The sequence below is a fragment of the Nansenia antarctica genome (genome assembly GCF_963989245.1).
Source record: "Nansenia antarctica genome assembly, chromosome: 7".
Lineage (NCBI taxonomy): Eukaryota > Metazoa > Chordata > Actinopteri > Argentiniformes > Microstomatidae > Nansenia > Nansenia antarctica.
The window spans coordinates 32,938,280-32,964,573 of NC_137677.1; the positions used below are offsets into that span (position 1 = coordinate 32,938,280).

Below are 26,294 nucleotides of genomic sequence, written 5' to 3' on the forward strand. Positions count from 1 at the left end.
AGAGACTCATGATGAAAGCCAAGGTGGCAGGGAAGGACCCATACCTGGCAATGTTGGATCACCGCAACACTCCATCTCAAGGGCTAGATACAAGCCCAGCTCAGAGACTGGTGTGTAGGATGGGTGTTGTACATGTACGAGAGAGAGAGAGGAAGGAACATGGAGGGCTTTGCCATGTTATCCTCATAATGTCAGCTGGAAAAGCCCTCATAATTTATAAGACACCTCACATGAAATGTTCATGAGGAATCTTGGAGTAAGTAAGAGTTACTGAATGGATCTACAGCTACAACAGTCCCCGTAACTGGGTTCACAAGCTAACTCTGTCATCTCCCCCCCCCCTCTGTCATCAGGCGGAGTGTGTGGCAGCGTTGTCTGCAGGGATGGAAGCTGATTGGCTGAAGTCGGTCGTGGGTCGGCAGTACCCATTGGACCAGGCGGCCCAGGCCCACCATGACATCATCAACAGCCCCGGGGCTTCTGGGAAGATGGTGCTGACCATGTGACCATGTGACAACACAGCCTCCCCGAGGAGAATCGTTACACACGCCACACCTTGTATTTCTCACGCAGAGAAATTACCAGGGGCGCCCACCAAGTTGCGCCGCTAATTTTAAAAAATAGAACAGGTAGAGAATCAAGTGAGTTCCCTCTGGTTCCCCTAGAGTGCAGAAGGCCACACACCAGCTAATCAAATAAAAAAATATAGCTACCAAACAGCCAATCAGAAAATAATAGCATTGCTGTATCTGGGTAACATTGTGATATTCCCGCTACAACAAACAACGTTCTGATTCCAACGACACGGGCTGACTGGAGCTATTGATTCAGATGCTCGCTACACAGAAGAGGACAGATTATTTGAATTGATCATCCACATCTCGAAGTGGCTAAAAGAATCGTTACTGAGACAGACGGGGTCAACAGGGGTCATCTGAGGATGTTTCTACACAACCTACTGTAGTAGGGGCAGCAGGGGTCTAAGCAGACCAGCTGAGGTAACTGGGTCAGGAGAAGTTTGGGTGAACGTGAAAATATAGGAATACAATAATTCTTCCATTGGCTATGTAATAGTAAATGTAGGAATCTTAAAGTTGTATCTCCCTATGTATATACAGTACTATCTGCATCTCATAAAACGAGTAGCAGTGCTGCAGTGGTGGTTGCCCCCCCCCATCGATTGATAACTATACCTATCAAACATAAGCCACTCACCCTGATCAGAAAAGACGTATGGAAAATGTTCTCCACTGTCCGCGAGAACGAGTTGGGATCGATCACAAACGCATAATATGAGATAGGTGATGTCGCTGTGAAGAGAGACACAACGGCTATCGATCTGATATACAATTTTTTACTTAAATGTAAACATCAAGTCGATATATATAATACAATACACATGCTGGGCTGATGTGAGTCATTGTGAACCTTCTGTGTTTCCTTCTCTACAGTTCTGGCCCTGGTGTAAACTCTAAAACTGTAACCTGATGAAGCTGGTGGAGAAGTTTGGGGCAGAGTGGGCTCAGAACACCATCGTGCCCATGATGAGGGTTGCCAAGGAAAACTTCTGAGGGACTTTGGTTTTTGTACCGTAGTAACACACATACATTATTTATGTATTTTACTTAGCAATATCACATCAACGTTGTTCAACATGGACACTGGTGTGTTTGTTTCCCTCTGGAGAGCAGTGAGCCGGGGGCGATGTCTGGAGAAGCCAGGTAGTAGGAGAACGGTGACCAGTAGAATAAATGTGCGACACACGCTACGAAGCGTCGACACATCCCTAGTGACCAGCTGTGGAAGCCAGAGACACTGCCGAGCGACGACCATTATTATTATTATTATTTGTTCGGACGATAACGCCAGCGCAACCCAAGTGGTGCGACTGAGGTTTTGCTTAGAAGTTAGAGGTGTTTGAAATAAACGGGCTGTGTCCCGAACCCTCGTTCCGCGTTGTGCCGACGACTCCCTCTGTGCAAGACCTTTCAGTTCGGTGGCGCCAAATCGAGGGGCACAGAGTCGGTGGGTTGACGGGGGGCAAGGACCCGGCGAGAGCGTAGAGGGGCGCGGGCACGGAGACGTCCCCGCTCGGCCACATCCTGGCCCACTTGGCACGGCTCCAGAAGCAGCAGGGCGGCGGCCTGCAGCGTGTGCAGAACGAGGCCCTGCTGGATGTAGGGTGAAAGCAGAGGACGGAGCTCCTCGCTGCGCGTGGAAGAAGAAGAAGATAACGACGGGCCAGGACGACTCGGGAAGTTCCTCACCACCTTCGAGGGTGAGTGTGGAAAGCTGATACAGTTGTAATTACCTCAGTGTGCTATTGAAAGTCACATTTATCCAAATTCAAGGGTAGGTGTTGTATTGGGGGTTCGCTCTATTGGTTGCGTGACCCTTTGGTGCCCCCTTTGGTGGATGTATGTATTTTTGTCTGTCCTAATTACTGTGATAGTTCACAGGTGTGAATGCTTAGTCTTTTGTCTATTTATGTTCCTGTGTCTTCCCTCTGTTTCAGGTGTTTGCTGCATGTCATGTGGGTTGTGTGCGTCTTTCATGGCCTTATCGTTCTTCGCCTGCATGGAAGTTTGGGGAGATTTAAGCCTTCTCTTGTGTTTTGTTGTTTATTGACTGTTACTTATTTAAGGAGTTATTGGAGATTAAGCTTTCTCCCCTTTTGTTTTATCAAAAAACTGAATACCCCAGAATTAATCAATAGAAATCAATAGAAAGGTCTGCTCAGAGACAGAGAGTTGAAGAGACGGTATATTTCCAGCTGATCAGCGACTCACAGTTACTCATGCGACAATTGTGAGTGTTCCACTCCAGTACACAGCTTCTTATATTGTGGCTTCCTGCTGACACAGGTATCAGCTGTACATTGCAAAATCATTATTCTCCTGCCAAACATGTTGACTTGCTCCTTAATATATTATAGAGAACTCAAGAAACTTCAAGTCTCTTAATTTACTGCGGTGGACAGCCCCTGGCCTCTCTAGCCAGTGCTCTAATTCCCCCCCCCCCCCTCGTCCTCTACTTCACAGGGACAAAGCGGCAGCCAATAAGATCGTCCGAAGCACAGTGCAGCAGTTGAAGAATATGAAGAAGTTCAAGAGGGAGCTGGAGGAGGCAGAGGAGGAGTCCACCCGGGCCAACGCCTCCCGCAGGAAGCAACAGCGGGAGCTGGACGACGCCACGGAGGCCAGAGAGAGGCTGAACCGCGAGGTCAACACCCTCAAGAACCGCCTCAGGTACCCACCCCACCAGACGTTCATTTTTTCATTTTTTTCCACTTTTTGATGATTTTTTCTGGCTTGGCGCCACATCTCAAATGACCGTAGTTCTGGTCAGTCCACAGTTTCTGAAAACACATCATATCAGAGGTTGTCCGTCAACACCTCGGTTAGGGACCTAACCGTAATTATTAATTATCTTGTAGACTTCATGTTGTTAAGATCTGGTCTGATGAAACCCCGACCGTCTGGCTCGCTGCCAGCCTCAGGCCTCCCTCAGGAAGAGCCGCTGCAACCTCCGCATCTGCCCGATATATATTATCAGACAAGATGTAGTAGTCATGAGACCATTCTGGCAGAGGAGAATAAACCACCGAATTCAACCAACAACGGTAAGAATCCAAAGAGTTTCTATACGTTATATAGCTACTATGCTATCTATTTTTCTCGAGGAGAGGCTTGAGTCATTGTTTACTGTATATGTCAGTATCTCATGTCCAGGATACATTGAAGAGCGTATAGAGCTCGCTTCGCATTGTAAAACCATGGGTGTGTGTGTGACTTTCAGGTCCGACTTGGGTTCGGGAGTCTGGTCCCAGGCGGCACACCCTCGGTCCATCACGTCTCAACCAGCCTATGTTCACAACTTCAGTGAGTACCTTTCTATCCACCGAACTCTCCCCCACGACTTCAGATGTGTTTTGAGACGAAGAAGAAGAAAAAAACACATTGCAGCATGAATTATTCAAACTGATCATAACTTCTTCTGATCATTTTTTCTCCAGCCTCCCTCTCAACAGCCTCACACGCCAGCGCAGGCGGCCGCCCCCCTGCCTCTTAAGACGGCTACAGAGGAGGCAACTACATCAACCTTTTGGAGGCACCGGCACACCATGTCCCTCATTCGGGACAGATCCGTATCAGAGGATGCGAGGGTGGCAAGGGGCGTGCCACTACAGGGATCTTCTGATCGGCAGGGCAGAGTGTGTCCACAGCAGGGCACACAGAGAGACCTTGAGAACCAGAGAACAGAAGAGACCCTGGCGTCACAGGAGAGGAAGAGGAAGGTAGAGGAAGAGTTGGGGCCAGCACGGAGGAGACGACGTGAGAGCTGGACTGACCAGCGGTGGCTCGGTGGAGAGGAGGGAGGAGGATCTGATCGCGGATATGGGCTTCCTGTCTGTCACAGACTAGTAACTCTCCACCTCTGACTGACAGCTCGATCCCTCCTCTACTTTGAATGAACTCAACCCCAATGTGTTGAATTGATCTAGATTTATGAAGTAGTAGTAATAATATTAAGATAAGATTTCTGTCAGCATGCATACATTTTAAAACAATGATAAATAAAGGTGTTTTTTGAATGAACTCAACCCCAATGTGTTGAATTGATATAGATTTTTTTAAAGTAGTAGTAATAATATTAAGATGTGATGTGGTGTTGTCGTCCACAGCCTGTACGGGTTCAGGAAGGTAGTGGTCTCCAACCGGCGGGGTCTCCAACCAGCGGGATCCTACGTCACTACCAGAATCCAAACTTCAGACAAGATCGTCTTGAACTTCTCGTCAATATTAAATCTAATCGCGTTCGCCGACTGCCGACCGCAAATGGTGACAAAGTAGAGAAAAGAGTTACCGGATTTTTTTATTTTTTTTTGTGGTTAATATTTTTTATTGAATTTCACAGAGACATGTACACAACAGGGCATAACAACCACAACTAGTATCCGTGGGGGAGGTTATTGTCCCTGTTTGTCTGTTAGAATTTAGTACTGTTAGAATTTAGCCCTGTGCCCGTTTTATGTAGAAGAAAGAAAGTAATAAATATATATATATATATATAGGCTACAGCCTATTTATTATTATTTATTATTACATTTTTAGAATCCACCAACTTCTGTGATGGTACACGAAACTTGTGTTCAAATTTACTGAAATACCACTAATGTTGCTGTTTTTTCTCTTTACAGATAGTGACTTGAGTTCGTTTTCGCCGGCGTAGACAGCATCGGAGGCAGTGGGTGCACCCAATAAACAAACGGAGGCAACAACAGGGAGCCTTCCATCATTTGGTGGCAGAGCTAGCTTTGGACGAGGAAAGGCACCGAAAATACTTCAGGATGTCTTCGGTGCAAATGGAGGCCCTTCTCTGCAGTGGTGGACTCAGGCTGTTTGTTCAGCTGCGGTTGTTTCAGTTGGCAGTTAGTTACCCGAAACTGAGGACAGCCAAGTCTCCCTTTTACATTTCTATTATTCTTTCAGGTTAGTGATGTGAACAAACACCTCTACCGTTAGACTAGGCATATTGTTGCGTTCACTAGGGTGACTGTAAGGGGTTAAACTGTCCAAGCCCGGATATCCACAGTGTGGGAGGGGATTAAATGCGGAAACTGCCTTGTGTTGATGTTTCAGTGATGTAACAGACTGTTCTCTTGCAGGACTCTCTGGGAGGAAATGCCAAGACATACATCATAGCCAACGTGCACCCTGGCTCCAAGTGTTTTGGGGAAACTCTGTCCACCTTACACTTTGCCCAGAGAGCTAAGTTAATCAAAAATAAGGCCATGGTGAACGAGGACATGCAGGGGAACGTGAGGCAGCTGCAGGCGGAGGTGAAGAAGCTGAAGGAGCAGCTGGCCCAGGCCCTCTCCTCCCAGCCCCCCATGGAGGGGGCCCCCGGGGGACCCCAGCTGTCCCTGGGTGGGGGGGGGGCAGGATCCCCCGGAGGACCCCAAGTCCCCACGGACCCGTCCCTGGGAGGCAGTCCTGACGTCTCGTACAAGACTAAGTTCTTAGAGGCTGTGGACCTGTGGAAGACCAGCGAGGATGCCAAGAGGGTCCTGGTCCAGAAGGTGTCCCAGCTGTTCCATAACGCTTCATTACACTTGAGAACGTTGGGTTGCTGAAGACTCTAAAACTGTACATTACCAAAAAAAAAACATTTGATGAATCACCATAGCAACTTCTTCTGAATGTTTTGATTGATCGGGGCGAGACATTCTCTGAAACGACCGTGTCAAAACAAGTCTCAAATTAATCAAATATATATAATATATATTTATTGAAAATGAGCAGCTACATTCAGCCACATCAGCCTTCGCCCAGGGTCACGAAACAAGGCAGACTGCGTCGCCTTACTCGAAAACCACCGAATTCAACCAACAACGGTAAGAATCCAAAGAGTTTCTATACGTTATATAGCTACTATGCTATCTATTTTTCTCGAGGAGAGGCTTGAGAGTCATTGTTTACTGTATATGTCAGTATCTCATGTCCAGGATACATTGAAGAGCGTATAGAGCTCGCTTCGCATTGTAAAACCATGGGTGTGTGTGTGACTTTCAGGTCCGACTTGGGTTCGGGAGTCTGGTCCCAGGCGGCACACCCTCGGTCCATCACGTCTCAACCAGCCTATGTTCACAACTTCAGTGAGTACCTTTCTATCCACCGAACTCTCCCCCACGACTTCAGATGTGTTTTGAGACGAAGAAGAAGAAAAAAACACATTGCAGGATGAATTATTCAAACTGATCATAACTTCTGATCATTTTTTCTCCAGCCTCCCTCTCAACAGCCTCACACGCCAGCGCAGGCGGCCGCCCCCCTGCCTTTTAAGACGGCTACAGAGGAGGCAACTACAAGTGAGGAGGCAACTACAGTGCAAAGTGATAAAGATGCACAGACCGCAGCAGTTAACGCTGTTAAACGTTTCTTATGTAGATATTGTGATGGGTTATTTTGTGAAATGTAGAATGAGCACAGGAAACTCAAGTCCAACAGCTTATACAATGCCCTTTATTATAATGCTAGTTACAGCAAGGAAAGTAGAGAATGTATTAAAAACATGAATTAAAAGTGTGACCCCGCTAGCTGTGCCAATATCCACGATATTAAAAAATATACAACGCCCCTTGTATCAGCAACCAATCACTAAAATAGATAGGTTGCATTTTTTGAAAATACGCGATCCTATTGGTTGATGCGAGAATTCTCGAATGTGATTGGTTCTCGTGTCCCATGTGACGCGGAAGGATTGACTCAGTGGAGTTACGATTGATTCAGTGGAGTTACGAGGATAAGAAAACGACAATAAGTTAGAGACAAGTTAGATAAATTAATAAGTTTCCCATAAGTAGGAGGGGGAGTTGTTATAGATGGTGGCCAGTACGGGTATCGAACCCGCGACCTTCGCGTTATCAGCACGATCCTGCGTAGGAGTGTTCGCGTTGCAATGCAAAGAAGCAGCCCAAGAGCTAGACGGGTCGTGCTTGACGCGCTTAACAATGCAGGGGGAGGTGGAGGAAGAGGAGCCAGAGGAAGGCGAGGAAGAGGAGGCCTCTCCTCGGAACACCTACATCCTGGCCCATCACCATTGTTGACCAATGGAGTAAGGAAGGCCATCCTCTTCCTCCTCTGTTTTTTTTCTTTCTTTCTTTTCTTGCAAAAAATGCAGTCCCCGTCGCTACCAGAGGCCTACCTGGAGGCCCCTGTGGAAGGGCTCCGTCCTCTTGTGGATGCTGAACAGGGATTACCTCTGGAGGATCTGGGGAGGATGGTCACATTTTCCCAGCATGCCCAGGAGTTGTCAGAGCTGTGTCTGGGGGTGGAGCAGGTGACGGAGCAGGAGCTGGAGATGGCCAAACGCCTGGAGGACTTCGTCCAGAGCCAGGACCAGAGTGCACAGCTGCAGGCCGAGGTCAACGACCTGAGGAACATGCTGATGGTCCGTGAGGAGCAGCTCGCTAGCGCTACCTTCAGGAGGAACAGATTGCAGACCTGTTGAAGGATGTACACCAGCTCAGTGGCCAGAATAATATGCACAACACTCTGGGTTAAGGGCCAAGACACACAATGTATATATATATATATATATATATATATATATATATATATATATATATATATATATATAAACATAATGGCAATAAAATGCATCAGTCTCTTTGTTCTAGTGATAGGCTGGCTGATCACCAACGAGGTCCAGGCACTTCCTTCCATCAAAGGGAACAACCCCAGAAGAACTATTGAACTTGCAGCTCGCGGCTCCTGTTAAACAGACGTTGGACGAACTTCTTCCGTGTTCTGAATCTGGAATAATACGGTATTTTATATATATATATATATACTCACACACTACATACCTATACAAACTAAGGATATGTCAACAAACACCTTATCTGTCACTGAATTAGCTATTTGTTTGATCATAACTTCCTTTATTTTTCGAACAGTGCAATTGTATTTATATTACAATTGTAATGTATCTGATTGATCGGGGCGAGACATTCTCTGAAACGACCGTGTCAAAACAAGTCTCAAATTAATCAAATATATATAATATTGTAGGAGTTGGAGCGTACAAACGAAACGGAGACTTGCTGCAAGTATAAAGCCGACCGTGTCGGCGTTTATTTAACTCAGGACATAGCGCCAATAGCAACACACAACACTTCCTTATATGTTACCTGTAACCCCATAGGTCACACCCCAGTGACCGGCGTTAAAGTGCCCGCACACAATTCCCCATAACCAAACACACAGGTGAATTATGTACATCATACATCATAGTATTGTCCGCTACAGACCTCCCCCAGAATTCACCATAATTGAGAACAGTCACCATTGCGGGGCCCGGATCACCCGTCCAAAACGGCTCCGTAAAACCAGAGCAGGGACTGAAAGATCATATTTATTGAAAATGAGCAGCTACATTCAGCCACATCAGCCTTCGCCCAGGGTCACGAAACAAGGCAGACTGCGTCGCCTTACTCGGCAACCACCGAATTCAACCAACAACGGTAAGAATCCAAAGAGTTTCTATACGTTATATAGCTACTATGCTATCTATTTTTCTCGATAATATCGTTAATGTTGGTAATTTGCTTCAACAAGAACAAGCTCTGGGGGAGTAGAGTAGCTTTATGGTCGTGTACATTGACCAGGAATGCACCCTTTTATATTAATTTATTTTATTTTATTATTATTACTACTTATTATTAATATTCTTTAGGTTATCATTTATTTATTGTTTAGGTTTTTTCCTTTTTTGTGTGTGTCTTTTCAATTGTTAGGGATGGGGTTATGGGTGGGAGAACAGGGTGAAAAATGTTTGCTGTGTTTTGTATTGTTGTACAATTTGATGTGATTTTGCAAACTGAAAAACAATAAACATATTGTTAAAAAATGTGATCAAGAAAATACTCTTGAAACAAACAAATGAACAAAAAAACAAGCATTTGAATACCTGTTTTAATGTTGCCAAAATAAAACCTCTTCACTAAAAAAATAGTGTAGATTCATTCACTCTCCTTTTTTATAGAGTAGTTTTCAGTTAAGAGTTTCACGGAAACCTGTTTGTGTTACCTTTGTACAATAAATCTTGTTTATTTTATTTCCCTTCTCCTCTGATTCTTGTCCTCCCAGTTTTATTTAATTGTTACACCCCGTATCCCCTAGAACACATATGGGGTCGTAACACTGGTTAATAGTGTGGCACTAATACTAGCCACTCACTCACACTCACTCACAGTTCACGCCAAGAGAACATCAGCAACAGTCCATTCACATCAACACACGTAATCCTTTCCCCCTCTCTCCTCTCACTCTCTCACCTAAACCCAGTTTTTTTTTAAAGGGTACAAAAGCCAATCCCATGACTAGTTCGCTCATCAGCTAACCCACTTCAGCTGTGTCTAATCAACATGCCTGCGAACTTCCCATCCTATTATTAGGTCCCGTTTCATCTCGTGACATTTATATCAAAAGTTAGATCAGGTTTAAATATTTGTATTACAAACCGACCCAGATATTCTTGTTTCGAGTGAATCATGGCTCAAAAGAATCAGTATATCTTGTTTGTTCTCCATCTGCTGGAAAGGATTCTGTTGAAGCACTTGGGGATCTACTTGCCCAATATACAGGCGATGAGCTTATTATAACTGGTGATTTTAACTTAAATTAGTTTAATTCAATCTCAGATGTTCGTGGGAACCTAAACCGAACCTCAATTGTTAGTTGAGACCCACTAGGCCTGATTTCAAGGACAGCTCAAAGTGTTGATTGATTGATCTGATTTTCAGCAATGAAGTTGACAAAATTGTAGCCAGTGGAGTATTTGAATTAGGTAGGTATCAGAAGCATTCGCTTAGAAAATAACAAATCTCATGTGGCCTTGAGAACAAATCTCAAACATTTTAATGAGCCATCTTTCTTGGCAGGTTTTACTCAGAAGTAGAATTGATGTCATGTTACTATAAGTTCAATGATGCTCAACTGGCATTGGACTTCTTCACTGAATCAACTCAGTTGTTGTAGGAGTCTCTAGGCACAGAGGAACGGCTGTAAATATGTTTTTAATTGGCGTACAGCACGGCTCAGCAACGTCACTGACGTGCTGAGCGAGTCTTTTCTAAATAATAAAGAACAAGTACAGCTCTCTCTGTCTCTCTCCAACACCTCAGCAGGTTTTCCCGTCTCCTTCACTCTCCCGGGGGAACAAACACACACAGGTTAAATAGACCAGCAGGATAACGAGTCTGATCACTGACACCTGTCCGCAATCAGCCCGTCATCCATCCCCCACTGACAGTCTGGCTCCCTCTGCAATTTTCCCTTTTCCCTCTCTCTCTAGTCACAGAGTCTCTAGGTACAGAGGAACGGCTGTAAATATGTTTTTAATTGGCGTACAGCAACGTCACTGACGTGCTGAGCGAGTATTTTCTAAATAATAAAGAATAAAGAACAAGTACAGCTCTCTCTGCCTCTCTCAGGCTCTCTCCAACACCTCAGCACCTGTCCGTAATCAGCCCGTCAGGCACGAGGCTGGAATGAAAAGACCGATGATGACGCAGACACGAGCCTTTATACTGGCACGGACTATTTTCAGTGAGTAAGTAACACAACTCGATCTATTCAGCAGTATATTCTCAACATAACAGCATAACTAATTGCTGATATATTAAATGTAAAGTATTATTGTGTTTAAAATTGTAACATGTAATCGCAATCTTTGATCAGGCAAATCATATCTTAACTACTATTGCCTGGCCGCGGAAGGATATTGCAGTATGTTTGGCATGTGCTTGGGTTTCTACGGAGACTCTAACAAGTCAAAATTGGTGAACAGGAAACGGTATCCTGTCGAACCACGTGGGTGTGCAGACTTTTACTTCAGCCCAGCAACAGTAACATTCTGAGAGAAGCTCTGTAAGTTCATTAAAGAAGCTAGTAGAGTATTGGGGTGGTCTGTATAAAATTATAAAAAAAAGAATTCGAGTGGAACATTTAAAAACAACTGAAAGATGTTCAAATGATAAAAATTCCCCAAAGGATTTCTGTTTGCAGTTAAAACTGTCTCTGAAGAAAGAGGCGATTCCACCACCTTTTTTGTGGGATCTAACGACATCTAAGGTTCTAAAATTGGGGGGTGCTGACTCAATAAGAATTGGTGTCTTGTTATCTTTATCTAACCAGGTCTCAGTGATAAATAATAAATCTAGTTCATAGGAGCTAATCAAGTCGTTGATTAAGAGAGACTTATTAGCTAAGGATCTGGCATTGAAAAGTGCTAGCTTGAGTGGTTTTGTGTTTGGTCTCTGTGTGGGCTGTGTGTGGCAGGGTATAGAAATTAAATTTGAGGGGTGTATAAAGCATTCAGACTTGCAATTAACTGTTCTGTTACTGATATGAACAGGGATAGCAAGAGTTGAGAGTCCCAGCTTTATATCAGGAATGTCAATGGTATCAACTCTATGGAAGCAGGGACTGTTAGAGCATCAACTGATTATGGATGTCATCCGGGGGAGGGGGATGGGTGTTGTAGATAGCATCCTGTGGCGTCGGGGTGGGGCGGTAGCTAAATTATAAGCAATTAATGCGTTTATTTGCAGGCTAGTCAGTTGTGAAAGTAATATATTAATTTAATAATAATTTATCTAAAACAATATAGCAATTGCACCTAGCCCCATATAGTTACTAGGGATGTTCCTGGAGCCGGTTGCACCACGTCTTACTAAGTACAAACTAACCCTATTTATTGCGTAAGTATTTACTAAATCAAGATTTAGTCACTACTAAACTTGAACGGGTTGCACCAAGCACACTAGTTATCACGTAGACCTTAGTAACTACTAAATATGTACGTACCCCTAAGGTGGTGTAAGTTATAACTAACTCGTAGCTAACTGTAGTTACCTCAGCGGAGATAAAGTAGCCTGCCGAAGCAGGGGAAAACCAGCCTATGGAAGCTAAACATTTATTTCGTTTGTACAATAAAAAGACACGAGCCATAGTTATAACCAGGGTTTGACGCTTACCTTTTCCCCAGGTAGCACTGTGCTACCATGTCAACAAATTTAGTAGCACACCAAGAATTTCAGTAGCACAATGAAAATTGCGAAATTTTCGTATGACGACAACAAATTATCATAATCATAACATATCAGAATTATCATAACCGGCTCTTGGCCGTAATAAAAATGGAGACTCACACAATGTAAAGGGGAAGTAAGAATATTCATTTATTAATAAATGATTCATGAATAAATAAATAATTAAGCCCAGGCTTTCATATAAAATTCATAAATTCTGAGCAATTAAATGCAAAGAATGTCTGTGGTCCAGCAGTCTTGATAATCTGGTCGCCTGGCCCGCTTAGAGCTATCAAGCCATCTTTCAACCGCTGGAATTGGATCAAACTGCTCAAGCGGAGGCCCCTCCAAACTGATTCGCATTAGGTCTTCTGTGGTAGAAACGGCCAGCCTACTTCTGGTTGCACTTTTAATGCGGTTCTGGGCTGAAAACCCCCTCTCACATTGGGCAGCCGAGATTGGGAGCACCAACATAATTTGGACCAGTTCCAGTATGTTCTAAGGGGAGAACAATTTTCATTTTTAATTCATTTTTAACCCTCACCTCTCACTATTCAAAAACAACATACATACAATAAACATGAATGTGTTTAAGTGTAGGGCTATCTGGATCTACTTTGCCTTACTTGGTAGTCTTTCTTATAGGGGTCCTTTGTGAGGAGAACCTCCCACAGCTCAGCATAGCTTTTGTCGCTGAAGTTCTCGCTTACGAGTACTTTCAGCCCTTCCCATTCCTGTTGCAGGGCAGGAATATCACACCCCGCTCTGAAGGATAGAAGAGAGCAAATGGGTTAGCACATATGCAACTAGTGTCTCACGTCTGTCAATGCGATGTCTTAAAATGCATTCTTACCCTGTCAGAGGCTCATGGAAATGCCTTGCCAGATCTGCAACGCTCTCATTTCCATAAGTGAGTAGGCTGGCTTGGTCTTTTGGCCAGGCATCAGGGTTGAAGACTTTGAAAGAGTCCAGCGTAGACTTGACGCCCTCATCTGACACCAAACTACCAAACCTAAAAAAGAAGATTTATTGCGATGTCAACACAATCGATTTGTGATTTACCTTGGTGTGATGCTTTTAAAAACAAAAGAGAGCACAGAGCTCCTTTAGTGTTTGTTGCCCATACCTCGCTTTGATAGCATCCATGCTGATGTCAATGGCAGCATCCACATGTCGCTTCAGCAGTGGATGTGTGAGGCCGTTCATGTTCCCCTTCAGGGTCATTCCCTTCAAAAGACACACACACACACACACACACACACACAAACAAAATCTTGGTTGTGACCATAGCAGTATTTCATCCTCAAACTCTCTCAACCCTGCATAATCCTCAAGATGATCAATGTTAAACCCTGACATCACAAACACTGACTTATCCTAAACTAACCTGGAATCTCATCTCATTTCCCTGCTGCTGTGCGAATGTGGCCAGGATTCTCTCAAACAAGCCACCTTCCTTTGGCTGTGTCTTGAGTGCCTGAAGCTTGGTTAATGTTTTTCTTGTTTCTGAAGTGGCTGTGGGGAGGATTAAACTGTTCCTTTGCAGTGTGAGGCTGAGGCTGGCTAGCAGGCCAAACAGGTCACAGAGAAAGTGGCAGAATACACAGAAAAGTGTAGTCTCCATTTCCTTCTTTATCTGTTGAGTAGTTGAGTAAATGGATCCGATAAAAAATGGTTAGCTGTTGAAAATAAACTTAACCATCTAACAACTTGATGACAGTAGTGTTTGCGTTTTTAACCTATTCTTTAAAGCCTAACTTTAGTTTATTTATTCATAGTGGTCAACACAAGAAAACTGACCTTTTTGGCCCGTCCTTGCATTTCCACAGAAGTGGACTGTGAGGCTGCCAGATGCTCCATATGTTGGAGAACCACAGAGTATTGATCAGGATCACTGGCAAGGTCCTTCCCCTCTCCATACTGCAGGAATACCTTCAGCGCCCGGTGAATGTGGGGGATCCACCGAGTTCCCTTAATAATAATAATTATTATTAAGTGTTTTACAGGGTAAAACATCTGAATCATGTCCATAACAAAACAACATTCCAGATAAGTATTAAATACAACACCTTGACACTGCTGGGATTGTGGACATCCACTCCAAGCTCCTGTCCAAGAGCACAGAGCTCTCGTTTAGATTTTCCACTGTAGTGGTAGGTCTTCCAGATGAGGTGCAGGAGATCATAGACTATCGACACCTTTGGCTCTGTCTTCTGTAGAGTGAGTATGGCAAGCTCCAATCTGTGTAAGAAGCAGACATATTCTTCCAACACAAGAGACTCAAACAAATGTGTTGCCACTTAATTAAAAATGTTTTCAAGGTTAAGAGTATGGAGATTGTAATGCAACTATGAATGGTTGTGTTCATGAGTATTTATTTAAAGTGTAGTATTTATTAAGTGTATAGTATTTATAGTTTACAGTAGGTAGTCATTATTTATGTATAGTGTAGCGTTATGCATTTACACTCACCTGTGTGGCATACAATGGATGGGTATGATGTGAGGCCCTGCCTCTCGCTGAAGATGGGCTATCACCCCCCCCTGCCTGCCCATGTTCACTGCGGCCCCATCAGCACCAAACGACACACACTTCTGCATCCATGCCGCTCCATCACCTTCACAAACAGCTGCAAAGGCAGCCTTTGTGGCCTTCAGAACCCCTTTACAGAAAAAAACACAATTAGAAAAACACAATAGTCTCCAAAACCAAATAGACTAATTACAACTTACATAAATTAAGACTATTAAAAAAAAACTTACCAATGGCATGGGCATGTTCGAGGGCTTGTTGTCCCCCCAGAAGGTTCACAGGCTTCCCGTTGTCAAGAAGACGTACATATACAATCTCACACTCTGTGTTCGTGATGTCCGTGTCCCCGTCTATCAGTACGGCGAGATAGTGTGCGGAATTGATCTTCACAGCAAGGTCTTCTCTCATGGCATCCGCTATCTGCCCGATCATGTCAGCGCATCGTTTGTCATTACTATAGGTTGGATTTAATTCAACGCCATTTTTCTTGTGAAGGGCGAATAGTTTGTGGAATTTAATAAATGGGATCTCTTCTTTTGCCACGTAGTAAGCGATGTTAAACTTTAACTTGAGCTGTCTTTTAATTTCCTCACTGGAGCTAGCCTTCTGGCGTCCAACAGCTTTCTCAAGGGGCTTGTTCTGAGCTGACATGAAAGCTTCCCTGCATTTCACATGTTTGCGAGACAGACCATGTTTTTTCACTGTGTCGCGTTTCAGCTGTGCGTCTCCTGACACAAACGCGGTCTTTCCAGCCAGTGGCGGATACAGAAAGTGGCTGATGGGTAGGCCTGGAAAAATCTGGGTAGGCCTGAGTGAAACTCATCACCGCACGTTTTAGACCTATGTATGAGCAGCCAGATGGATGGAACACAACCGGGCTCGCGATCATAGGCGCCGATTTATGTTTCTGCCCGTGGGTGCTCGAAACATTTGGGTACGACCAACACGCATTCACACACACGAACACACACACACACGCACGCACGCACACACGCAAAATATTCGCAGGGACTGGAGGAGATCACTATGCAGACCATGAAACGAACGGAAAATAAATAAAGTACCTGTCTACCCAGAGAATGCAACGGACAGCCAAACAAGTTATTATAATACACACACGCAAGCGCACGCAATAGTCAACGAATTAACCAATAACCATCAACTATGGAGGACCAAGTATAGAAATTGTAATAAGAAATGCCTGTATTATCATTTGCAAGCTTTTAACTGTGGGTGTTGACAATCCAGTGCAAACCGAAAGCTCAAGTTGAATCATACATGTACCTGGCTCGGACCAGTTGTGGTGATCCATCATTTTATTACAAAACCTAACGCTGCTTATTAGGGGATTTACGTAAACTGGTGTATACACATATATTGTTGTGTAAAGTTGTGTGCTTCTATTGTATTATATTATTATATCCAGTGAAGGCATACACAATGTTGTTCCACACAAATGTTTCCCTCTTCGTTTTAATCTTGGAAAGTCTCATAAATAATATACTTCACCGAACTATTACAGCGCTGTCTCGGACTCTCCGCACGTCGGCGTGTGGCGTCATCATCTGTTATTGTGAATAAATAAGATTTCTAGACAAGGCCTGGTCCAAACTTTCATTATTTTCACTGACTTCCAGACGTGGCTTTTTAAGAAAGCGGGACAATGTTAGCTGTTTAGCCATCGTAGCGCGCACACTGAACAACTGGTCAAGGTCAACTGAACAATCAGAGTAAACGTAAAAGAGGAAGCAATGTAAACGTAAGAGAGGAAGTTGAATATTATTAGTATTAATACATACTTTTAATCATTTCCAAGACAAAACTATTCACATTACAGTTAGTTAGTGAAAATTAAACTTTAAAAATATTTTATAATTAAAAAATATGTATTTTTATGAATCTGACTGGGTGGGCCAGCTGTCAATCTGGGCGGGCCTAGGCCCACCCAGGCCCACCCATAGATCCGCGCCTGTTTCCAGCTAACTTCATGTGGGCGACACACCACTTGCAATACATCTTCCCTTCCTTCAGCAACAGCCACGGGAAAGATGTTTGCCACTCGGCACTGTACCTGTAGACCTTTGTCACTTTTGTCAGACCAGACTTCGCGTTGGCAGTGGCACTGCCATTATCACCGCGCGGATAATGACCTTCCCCCTCCCCTGACACACTTTCTGACCGGGCGCTCTCATCCTCGCTTTCCCCGTCTCTGTTTTCTTCGTCCCTCTCATCTCCAGGTGTAATGTTGACTCCACTACCCCCCTCTACCTCCTCTCTGTCTGGAACGCTGCTAACATTAGCCTTCTTGCTACAGTATGCCGTAATCGGATTCATTTTAACAGCGGTCTTTTTCTGACAGGATTTTCAAATGTAAATGTGCGCTTGTTGTGCTTGCGGGTCACGTGTCTGTCACGTGTCTGTTTTCAAAGGATTGCATTGGTTTAGATGCGCTGTGATCTTATTAACGAACATAAGATTGACTGCGCATGACAGTAGTTCACCTTATTTTTTTATTTTATTTTTTTGTCGCACTGGTGCGATTGAATGTATTTCCAAGTCGCACAGAAATATATTCACTCGCAAATGCGACCAAAACAGTCGCACTGTCGAACCCTGTATAACAAATTAAATTGTTTATTAATACAATTGATTAATCTTAATTTTGGCTTGTAGTTCCACGCTTAAAGGAGTGACACCCACAACACAATATTTGAAATAACGACTTTTAACTGCTAGGTCTGTCTCAAGCTTGGTTAGCTTATTTCAAAATCCAGCATACCTATGAACTAGTCAGGCTAGCTAACATTAGGTAACTTGTATTGTTTGAAACACGGTCATCAATACGATGACTGTTATCGATATATCGTTAGCTCCCAACTTTAGACTACTTACCTGGCTGTGGCAGGTTAGCTAAGCTACCGTTGTTCCCTAGTGTAGATGGATTATTACTTGATTAATACCTATATTAGCCACTCGCTCAAGACGTGGCATGTAGCAAAGACTCCATAAGCAAGGTTCTTCTCAACACAATTAGACACTGATATTGTGGGCACTGACATAGTGTAATTGAACGGAAAGGTGGAACAAAGTGTTGGTTACAATTAATTAAATTCAATTTTAAATTCAATTATACTTTATTTATCCCCGTGGGGAAATTCATTTTGCCACGCCACTCTCTAAAAACAACACATGACAACACAACATAAAGGACAGACAACAATATTGGGCCAGCCATGTATAGTATATAAAAAACAGTGAGAGGGTGGTTGGGGTTGTCCCTGATGGACAGCAGCTTGCTCCTAGTCCTTCTCTCCACCACCGTCCCCAGAGAGTCCAGGCTCCTTCCCACCACTGAACCGGCCTTTTTTACCTAGTGTAGATGGATTATTACTTGATTAATACCTATATTAGCCACTCGCTCAAGACGTGGCATGTAGCAAAGACTCCATAAGCAAGGTTCTTCTCAACACAATTAGACACTGATATTGTGGGCACTGACATAGTGTAATTGAACGGAAAGGTGGAACAAAGTGTTGGTTACAATCAATTCAATTCAATTTTCAATTCAATTATACTTTATTTATCCCTGTGGGGAAATTCATTTTGCCACGCCACTCTCTAAAAACAACACATGACAACACAACATAAAGGACAGACAACAATATTGGGCCAGCCATGTATAGTATATAAAAAACAGTGAGATCATGATAGAAAAGTGGATAAAAAGATGGCTATAGTTATCATATTAAAATACAAAAAAGTGATGATGATTAAAATAAATAAATAAATACAGATTCAGGAGCCTTGACCCCGACTACTACTTTAGTTGCCATTGAACAGTCTTAGTGCAGCCGGGATAAATGATTTTTTTATATCGCTCTGTCCTGGAGCGTACCGAAATGAACCGCCCTCTGCGGCGGCTGCTGGTTTGCCCAGCGAGGACATGATGGAGGGGGTGGTTGGGGTTGTCCCTGATGGACAGCAGCTTGCTCCTAGTCCTTCTCTCCACCACCGTCCCCAGAGAGTCCAGGCTCCTTCCCACCACTGAACCGGCCTTTTTTACCTAGTGTAGATGGATTATTACTTGATTAATACCTATATTAGCCACTCGCTCAAGACGTGGCATGTAGCAAAGACTCCATAAGCAAGGTTCTTCTCAACACAATTAGACACTGATATTGTGGGCACTGACATAGTGTAATTGAACGGAAAGGTGGAACAAAGTGTTGGTTACAATGAAGGAGTGAAGAGGTGTTCTACGCATCCGTTCTCCGAAGGGAAGAAGAACACCTCTTTCAGGGGCCCTCTGCAGCCACGCCTGAGCCAGAAGCCAGAGAAGGACATTTCCAGACGATGTGGCAGTGGACAGGAGCATGGTACCAGCACTGCTGGTGCTAACCCTCCAGTAGCGTGGCATTCATCCTTCTCTTCCATCACTCTGTCCAGCTGCCTCCCTCTGGGGTATGGGAACAGCATAGGTTAGTAGTACCGGCTACGGCCCCCAGCCTCTCTCTTAGTGCCTATGAATAAACAAAGTCTCGGGATCATGTGACTCACCATGTCCACCAGAGCGACGTACATGAAGAGCCCTGCGGTGAGGGCAAATATCCACATGCAGATGTTGTCGTGGCCGATGAGGATGCCCGTTATCATGCCAAAGTACGCCATCATGGCTGACAGCACGTTATAGAGTCTCCGGGGCGACGGACGGGGCGGGAGGCCTCCCCTCCTCCGGCCTCCCCTCCTCTGGGACGGACGGTGGTGCGGGAGGTATTTCTCGCTCTTCTGGGCATAATGGTGTGATTTGCACGCCCACACACACACGCACACTCGACACGCACACGCACACGTCTACTGGCATTGGCATGGTTGTAGACACCATGTACCAACCACCAGCGCCGTGGTCTCTAGCCTCGCCTCTGTTTGGAGCTTGGTTTTCTTTTGTGGTCGAGCCTCTCCTCCATCTTCTTCCCTTTCTGGAGGGCAGAAGGTAAGGAGCCTGCAGTGGCTCGTCTGGGCTGACAGCTGTGTCCAGCACTGCTGGTGCTAACCCTCCAGTAGCGTGGCATGCATCCTTTTCTTCCTCTCCTCCATCATTCTCTCCAGCTGCCTCCCTCTGGGGTATGGGAACAGCATAGGTTAGGTGTATCCAGCACTGCTGGTTGTGATGGAATAATATTGGCTAAGACATTTTATACATTAATAAGTGTAGAGATCTGAAAATGTAATATAAACAGAAACCAAAAGTGTGTATTTTCCACATTTCATTATTTTTTATTTTTGAGAAAAGGCTTGTTTGTTTGATGGATGTGCTCCTAAGCCAATCAGATCACTTGAGAAGTCATATGTTGAGAGTTTGAGGAAGTGCAAGGGGGTGACAGATGATTGAATGATTGAGAGGACAACAGACACCTGTGGCAGAGTTGGCTGTGTGTTTTGGAGAGCGTGCGACTATTTTGTGATTTAAGTTTGGACTACTGTTTGACATTTAGCAATTTCAGGTTTTGTTTCAGTTTAAAGGGCTTAGCCGGTTTGTTATTTTTCATTTTATGATAAACGTGTACCGTGTACAACGACCAAACCGGGGACGTTCTGCCTGCTACCGGAGCAGCAACTTGTACCCTAGACTGAATCAGAGGATTGTTATCAACATTGCCGCCATCAGGACTGAGTCCGTGTGTGCAACGCGTCAACCCAACTCATCTTACAACTCAACCGCATCTGCTTCACCTCCACCATTCTACCACTCTGAAAGAGCCTGCCGCATTTGCGAAGGACACAGGCTTCGAGTCGGATGTCCGTCACGAAAAACTGACCATCGCCCAAGCCCGCAGGGGCACGGCAGCACACCGACCAGTCCGAGTCTACGCTGATGGGATCTTTGATCTTTTCCACTCTGGGCATGCTCGTGCTTTGATGCAAGCCAAGAACTTGTTCCCCAACACACATCTGATAGTGGGAGTCTGCAGTGATGAACTCACACACAAGCTTAAGGGCTACACAGTGATGACAGAAGGCGAGCGCTACGAAGCACTGAGGCACTGCCGCTACGTGGATGAGGTGGTCCGGGATGCTCCCTGGACCCTCAGCCCTGCTGAAGAAACATAAGGATCAGAGGATGTCTACAAACACATCAAGGAAGCAGGGATGTTCGTGGCCACACAGAGGACAGACGGCATCTCTACATCTGACCTGATCACTCGCATCGTGAGAGACTATGATGTGTACGTCCGACGCAACCTACAGAGAGGCTACACAGCCAGAGAGCTCAATGTTGGCTTCATGACGGAGAAGAAATTCCTTCTGCAGAACCAGGTAGATAAGATGAAGGAAAAGGTGCGGACGGTGGAGGAGGTGTCCAAGCACTTTGTTCACAGTGTGGAGGAGAAGAGCCATGACGTCATCCACAAATGGGTGGAGAAATCACGCGAGTTCATCAGGAATTTCCTGGAGCTGTTCGGTGTAGACGGAGCATGGCATGCCATTCAGGAGAGTAGTGGCCGGATGCTCCAGGCTCTGTCTCCCTACGCATCTCCCCGTGCTTCTCCCAGCAGCAGCCCCACTAGGGGGCGCTCCCCATCGCCGTCCTCAGACTGGCCCTCGTCTCCCCCTTCCTCCCCTTCCTCCCCTAAGGGTGCCTCTCCCTCAAACTCCCTCAGCAGCAGTGAGGTGGATGAGGGGTCATAGCTAAGACTCAGAATCCTGTTATATCTTAATTTATTGAAATAGTACCTCAGGAGAGGGTTACATTTTGGAGGCTCCGCTGAGATTCCCTTGTTGTAACATATTAACACACATTAACACTTTATAATAACTTTCATCCATAAGGCATTTATAAACCACTAATAAATAACACACAAATAAATGTGAATATGCTTTTATCATGTTATGTTCTGTTGTTATGCTCTTAGGTCATTCCTCCACTGTGGCTCCTCTGGGGAGGGTGTCTAGAAATCATGCTGCTCCACCCTTCATCATCATATCTGATGATGATGACGATGATGTGCCTGAGGAGATTGTGGTGATAAGCAGTGATGATGAAGAGGAGGAAGTGGAGTGCCAGCAGCGCAATGCCTCTTGCCAGATTGTGGTGAAGGAAGAGGAAGAGGAGGTCCCTTCCTCAAGCTGGGCCTTGACCTTTAGATCAATTTTGTTTGGTTAGTGCATGACACTTTGATACTAGAAATGTTTTTCTAAACAATTGTATGGGGTGGAATTAAAAAAAGATATAGTAACAACTTGTAATGTGCTTTTTTAATGGGACACCAAAATAAATAAAGGATAGAAAAAAGCTAAAAATAAATAAATGTGAATATGCTATAACATGTTATTTGACTATTGTTATGCTCTTATAGTCTAGCAGCAAGTCCTCAAAAAAGGCTTTAGTTTTCGAGATACCCCTACCCGAGGTAGAGCAAATGACAACAATGATTTTTCTTATCTTTAGGGTCTCCCATTAATGAAATTGATTGTTGTCAAATTTTATTTTGGGGGGAAATATGTTTTCTTGGTTGTTCTTTAGAGCTACCCCAATCCCTGAAAAAGAGCCAAATTAGACCAGGCTGAATATGGGGAAGGTGACAAAAAAAGCCCATAACTTGAGAATGATCACTCCTTTCCTCTTCAGATTTGCTGAGGTATGAACCAGCTACATCACCAAATAGTCAGACAACTATTTACCTCAATAAATACTGAATTATAGTCCTGTAAACTTAGCTTTAGTTTAGACGGAAATTGTACTTTTTGGTGACAGGAACATAGGACTCCATCACTTTTCTCTCATTTATTAGAAAAACAGAAATCCCTGAAAAATATATCATTACTGTATTGTCTAGGCTGCTATTGAACAATAACCAGTAGCAGGGTTTCCGTTAACCGGTAATTACCGTTGTCCGGTAAAATTTGTTGAAGTCCGACAAATTGAAAACTCGTCGGACATAAATGTCCGGTGAAAATAATTCCCTCTAAGCACAATTTGAATACAATTCGCTAAAGTTCACATTCTGATTCCTTCTATTTTAAAAAAGACGAATATATAGGCTATGTATTTCTTTTATTATGATATGATTTGACACCGGCATGATGATGACTCCTAATGTGTAGGCTGCCTATGCGAAACAGCGGTTGTTTCCGGTGTGCGCTATAACTCGTGCACAATCGAGTCGAGGCAGAGAGGAGGATAGCGATGTTTCTCTCTGTGATAGTGTGATTATGCAAGCCTTTTCTGAAAAGGATGAGAACCCGATTGTTTCAGCTTCTCCCAGGGAGAAAGTGGTAGAGTTACCATCCTCCCCGAGTCCTACCATACCATCCGCTGACAGCCTATCTCTGCCTGTAACCGGCGAGCGATTGCGTGTCGCTCAAGTAGCTGATCAGTCATTAAACAAATGTTTTTTTACATGCAGCTAGTGAGGAATCTGAAATAGGGGGCAACGTAGTTTATTTCCTTAACGATGGGATATTAATGCGTAAATGGTCTCCTCCTAATGCAAATGGTTGTGAGTGGAATACTGTAAAACAAGTGGTTGTGCCTGTGGGTTATAGACAACAGGTGTTATCTGTAGCACATGAGAGCCAGTGGTCAGGACATTTAGGTATAACTAAGACTTATCAGCTGATATTGAAACATTTCTTTTGGCCTGGACTGAAGGCGGATGTTGCCAAGCACTGCCGCTGTTGCCATACTTGTCAGATGGCGGGTAAGCCTAATCAATCCATTCCACCCGCACCATTGCATCCCATTCCTGCTATAGGGGAGCCATTTGAACGTGTAATAATTGATTGTGTTGGACCTTTGCCTAGGACTAAAAGTGGAAGTCAGTATTTGCTCACTATTATGTGCGCTGCTACTCGTTTTCCCGAAGCTGTTCCGTTGCGTAACATATCAGCCAGCTCAGTGGTGAAAGCTTTAACAACGTTTTTTTCCACATTCGGTCTTCCTCTTGTTATACAATCTGACCAGGGCACTAACTTTCAGTCTAAGCTTTTCAAACAAGCCCTAAGAACGTTAGGGGTACGATGTCACGCCAGAAGCCTACATGCTTGCACTGTTCAATAAAATGTTATACATCTAGACATTGTGGTATTTCTTTATATACGTATCCCAGCCTGCCTATTGTTTCTCAATAAACAGTTATGTTCTCCTCATTGTCATACTCCCGAGTCCGATTAAGTATGATTTGACAGGCAGCTAAACTAAATGCCTTCCCAACCAGCGAGACTTGGTTATAGAAATGACGTTGTTTTATTGATAAAAAAAGGGTAAAACTGGAAAGAGAAAATAGAAAACTCACATTAATCCCAAACAATTTAACAAACTTCAGTTAACGTAATGTGGAGTCCGTTCATTGATCGATGCTGTCTGTTCAGTTCCCAGTGAGGCGCCCGTTCAGCGCTGGACATAATGGCATAGCGCGCATGCGAATCATGTTATATTATTATATATTATATAGCTCGCATCTAATCGTATCGGATGAGAAATAGACATTAAATGGCATATATAGGCCGCTACACAACAGTAATCAACGCGACAAACAGCTATATTAGATTTGAAAGAAAAAAAATATGATTTTGAAAAAAAATTTTTTTATTATATTTTAATATGATGACCGGAATATATCACGTTTGTCCGGTAAATCGAAATCTTCCCGGACACGATGTCCGGCGGCAATTTTTCCTAACGGAAACCCTGACCAGTAGTTGTATGGAAATATCTCATACAGTTCTATTGCAAATGAGATTTCTTTAGACATAGGCCTACCTCTTCTCTGATACAGTCAAATTCCGAATGGGGGATAAGTGGCATAATAGCCTATAAGTTAAGAATGCTCACTCTGATGGTCATTATATTTGGAGAGGGAAATACCAGGTGGCTGAACTACATCACCAAATAGTCAGAATAAGAGTAACCCAATAAAATAAAGTGTATTAGTTCTAAATTGCAAGCCTCTAAAACATAGGTGTAAATAGTACATGTTTTATTAAAACTGGAACCTTAATTCAAAGTACAATTAAATACAGTCCTCAAACATTAGGGGACACATTTTGACATTCTGCGCAGCAGGTGCAGAACTCTGTACAGGGAAGGCCAACAGAGAGGCACTGGCACTTTCCACTCTCTCCACACTTTGCATCTTTGCAATATAAGTGAGTGATGTCTCTCACTTCTGTAGGTGCTGGGGGTTTTGTAAAAAGGACAGATTGAATGGCCCCATCTCTGATAATCCACCCCTTGCCAATAGTACTCCATAACAGGGGTTTGGGCATGTGGCTGTGACACCATACCGCTGTCTGGAACATTGCTCTCTGCACATGCTGCTGAAATGCATCCTCTGTTGGCGGCAGATTTGCAGAGGCTGTATCAGATGTTGATGCAATTATGAACCTCAGTTCATCCAGGTTTGTGCACATCAATCCATTTTATATTTTATATAGCCCACATTTTATATAGCCCACAGCTGCCACTATACACATTACTAGCTATACGAATTACTGCATGTATGATTTATTTCCGTGTCATGCCACATAGCTACACGGCCCATCTCACATACAAGACTCCTATATTACATAATAATAACAATCGAGCATGTAGGCACAATATTGTAGCGTGAACGCAGGAAAATTCGTCAGCCAGACGGACTTACATATTGAGCCTCATCGGTTGGACGCAGTGCACCGCTCAGACCCCACGGGGGGGTCTCAAATACCCGGCGAGTTACGTGCCCTTTTAATTATTTACTATTCAGCCAATAGTCCAATGTTTGCCTTATTTATAGGCCTGTGATTATTTGAATGAGATGAATGTGTACTACTGTATATTTATGATGATTAATTGAGATGCATGATCAGTTGTGGAAGTTGAGTCCTAAGGGCGAATAGCTAGATGTTGGACTGTCTCCGTCCTCCGAATCTATGTCTGCCTGATCATCGCCCATAATAATGAAGTGGCTTTTATAATACACCTTTCTGGCTGTGTGTTTTGTGCGCTCCCTCTCCTGACATTTTACCAATACCCCTAAATCAGGGACCCACATATTTTATCACAATATGTCCAGTTGTATCTTGTAGAAATTGTGGAAGCAAGGCAAGCAATATTGGTAGAGCCTATTGTAATCAGCCTGCCTGGTCCGACTACGTAACAATAAAGTAACAATTGAGAATGGAA

The 26,294-nt window shown here is 44.0% G+C and overlaps 1 pseudogene across 1 annotated transcript; it reads left to right on the forward strand.

Moving 5' to 3' along the window:
* The first annotated feature begins 19,799 nt into the window (after positions 1-19,799).
* Positions 19,800-21,817, forward strand: LOC308162527 (choline-phosphate cytidylyltransferase B-like; annotated as a pseudogene). Its single transcript has 2 exons — positions 19,800-19,809; positions 20,796-21,817. The product of its transcript is annotated as a choline-phosphate cytidylyltransferase B-like (transcript).
* The last annotated feature ends 4,477 nt before the right edge of the window (positions 21,818-26,294 follow it).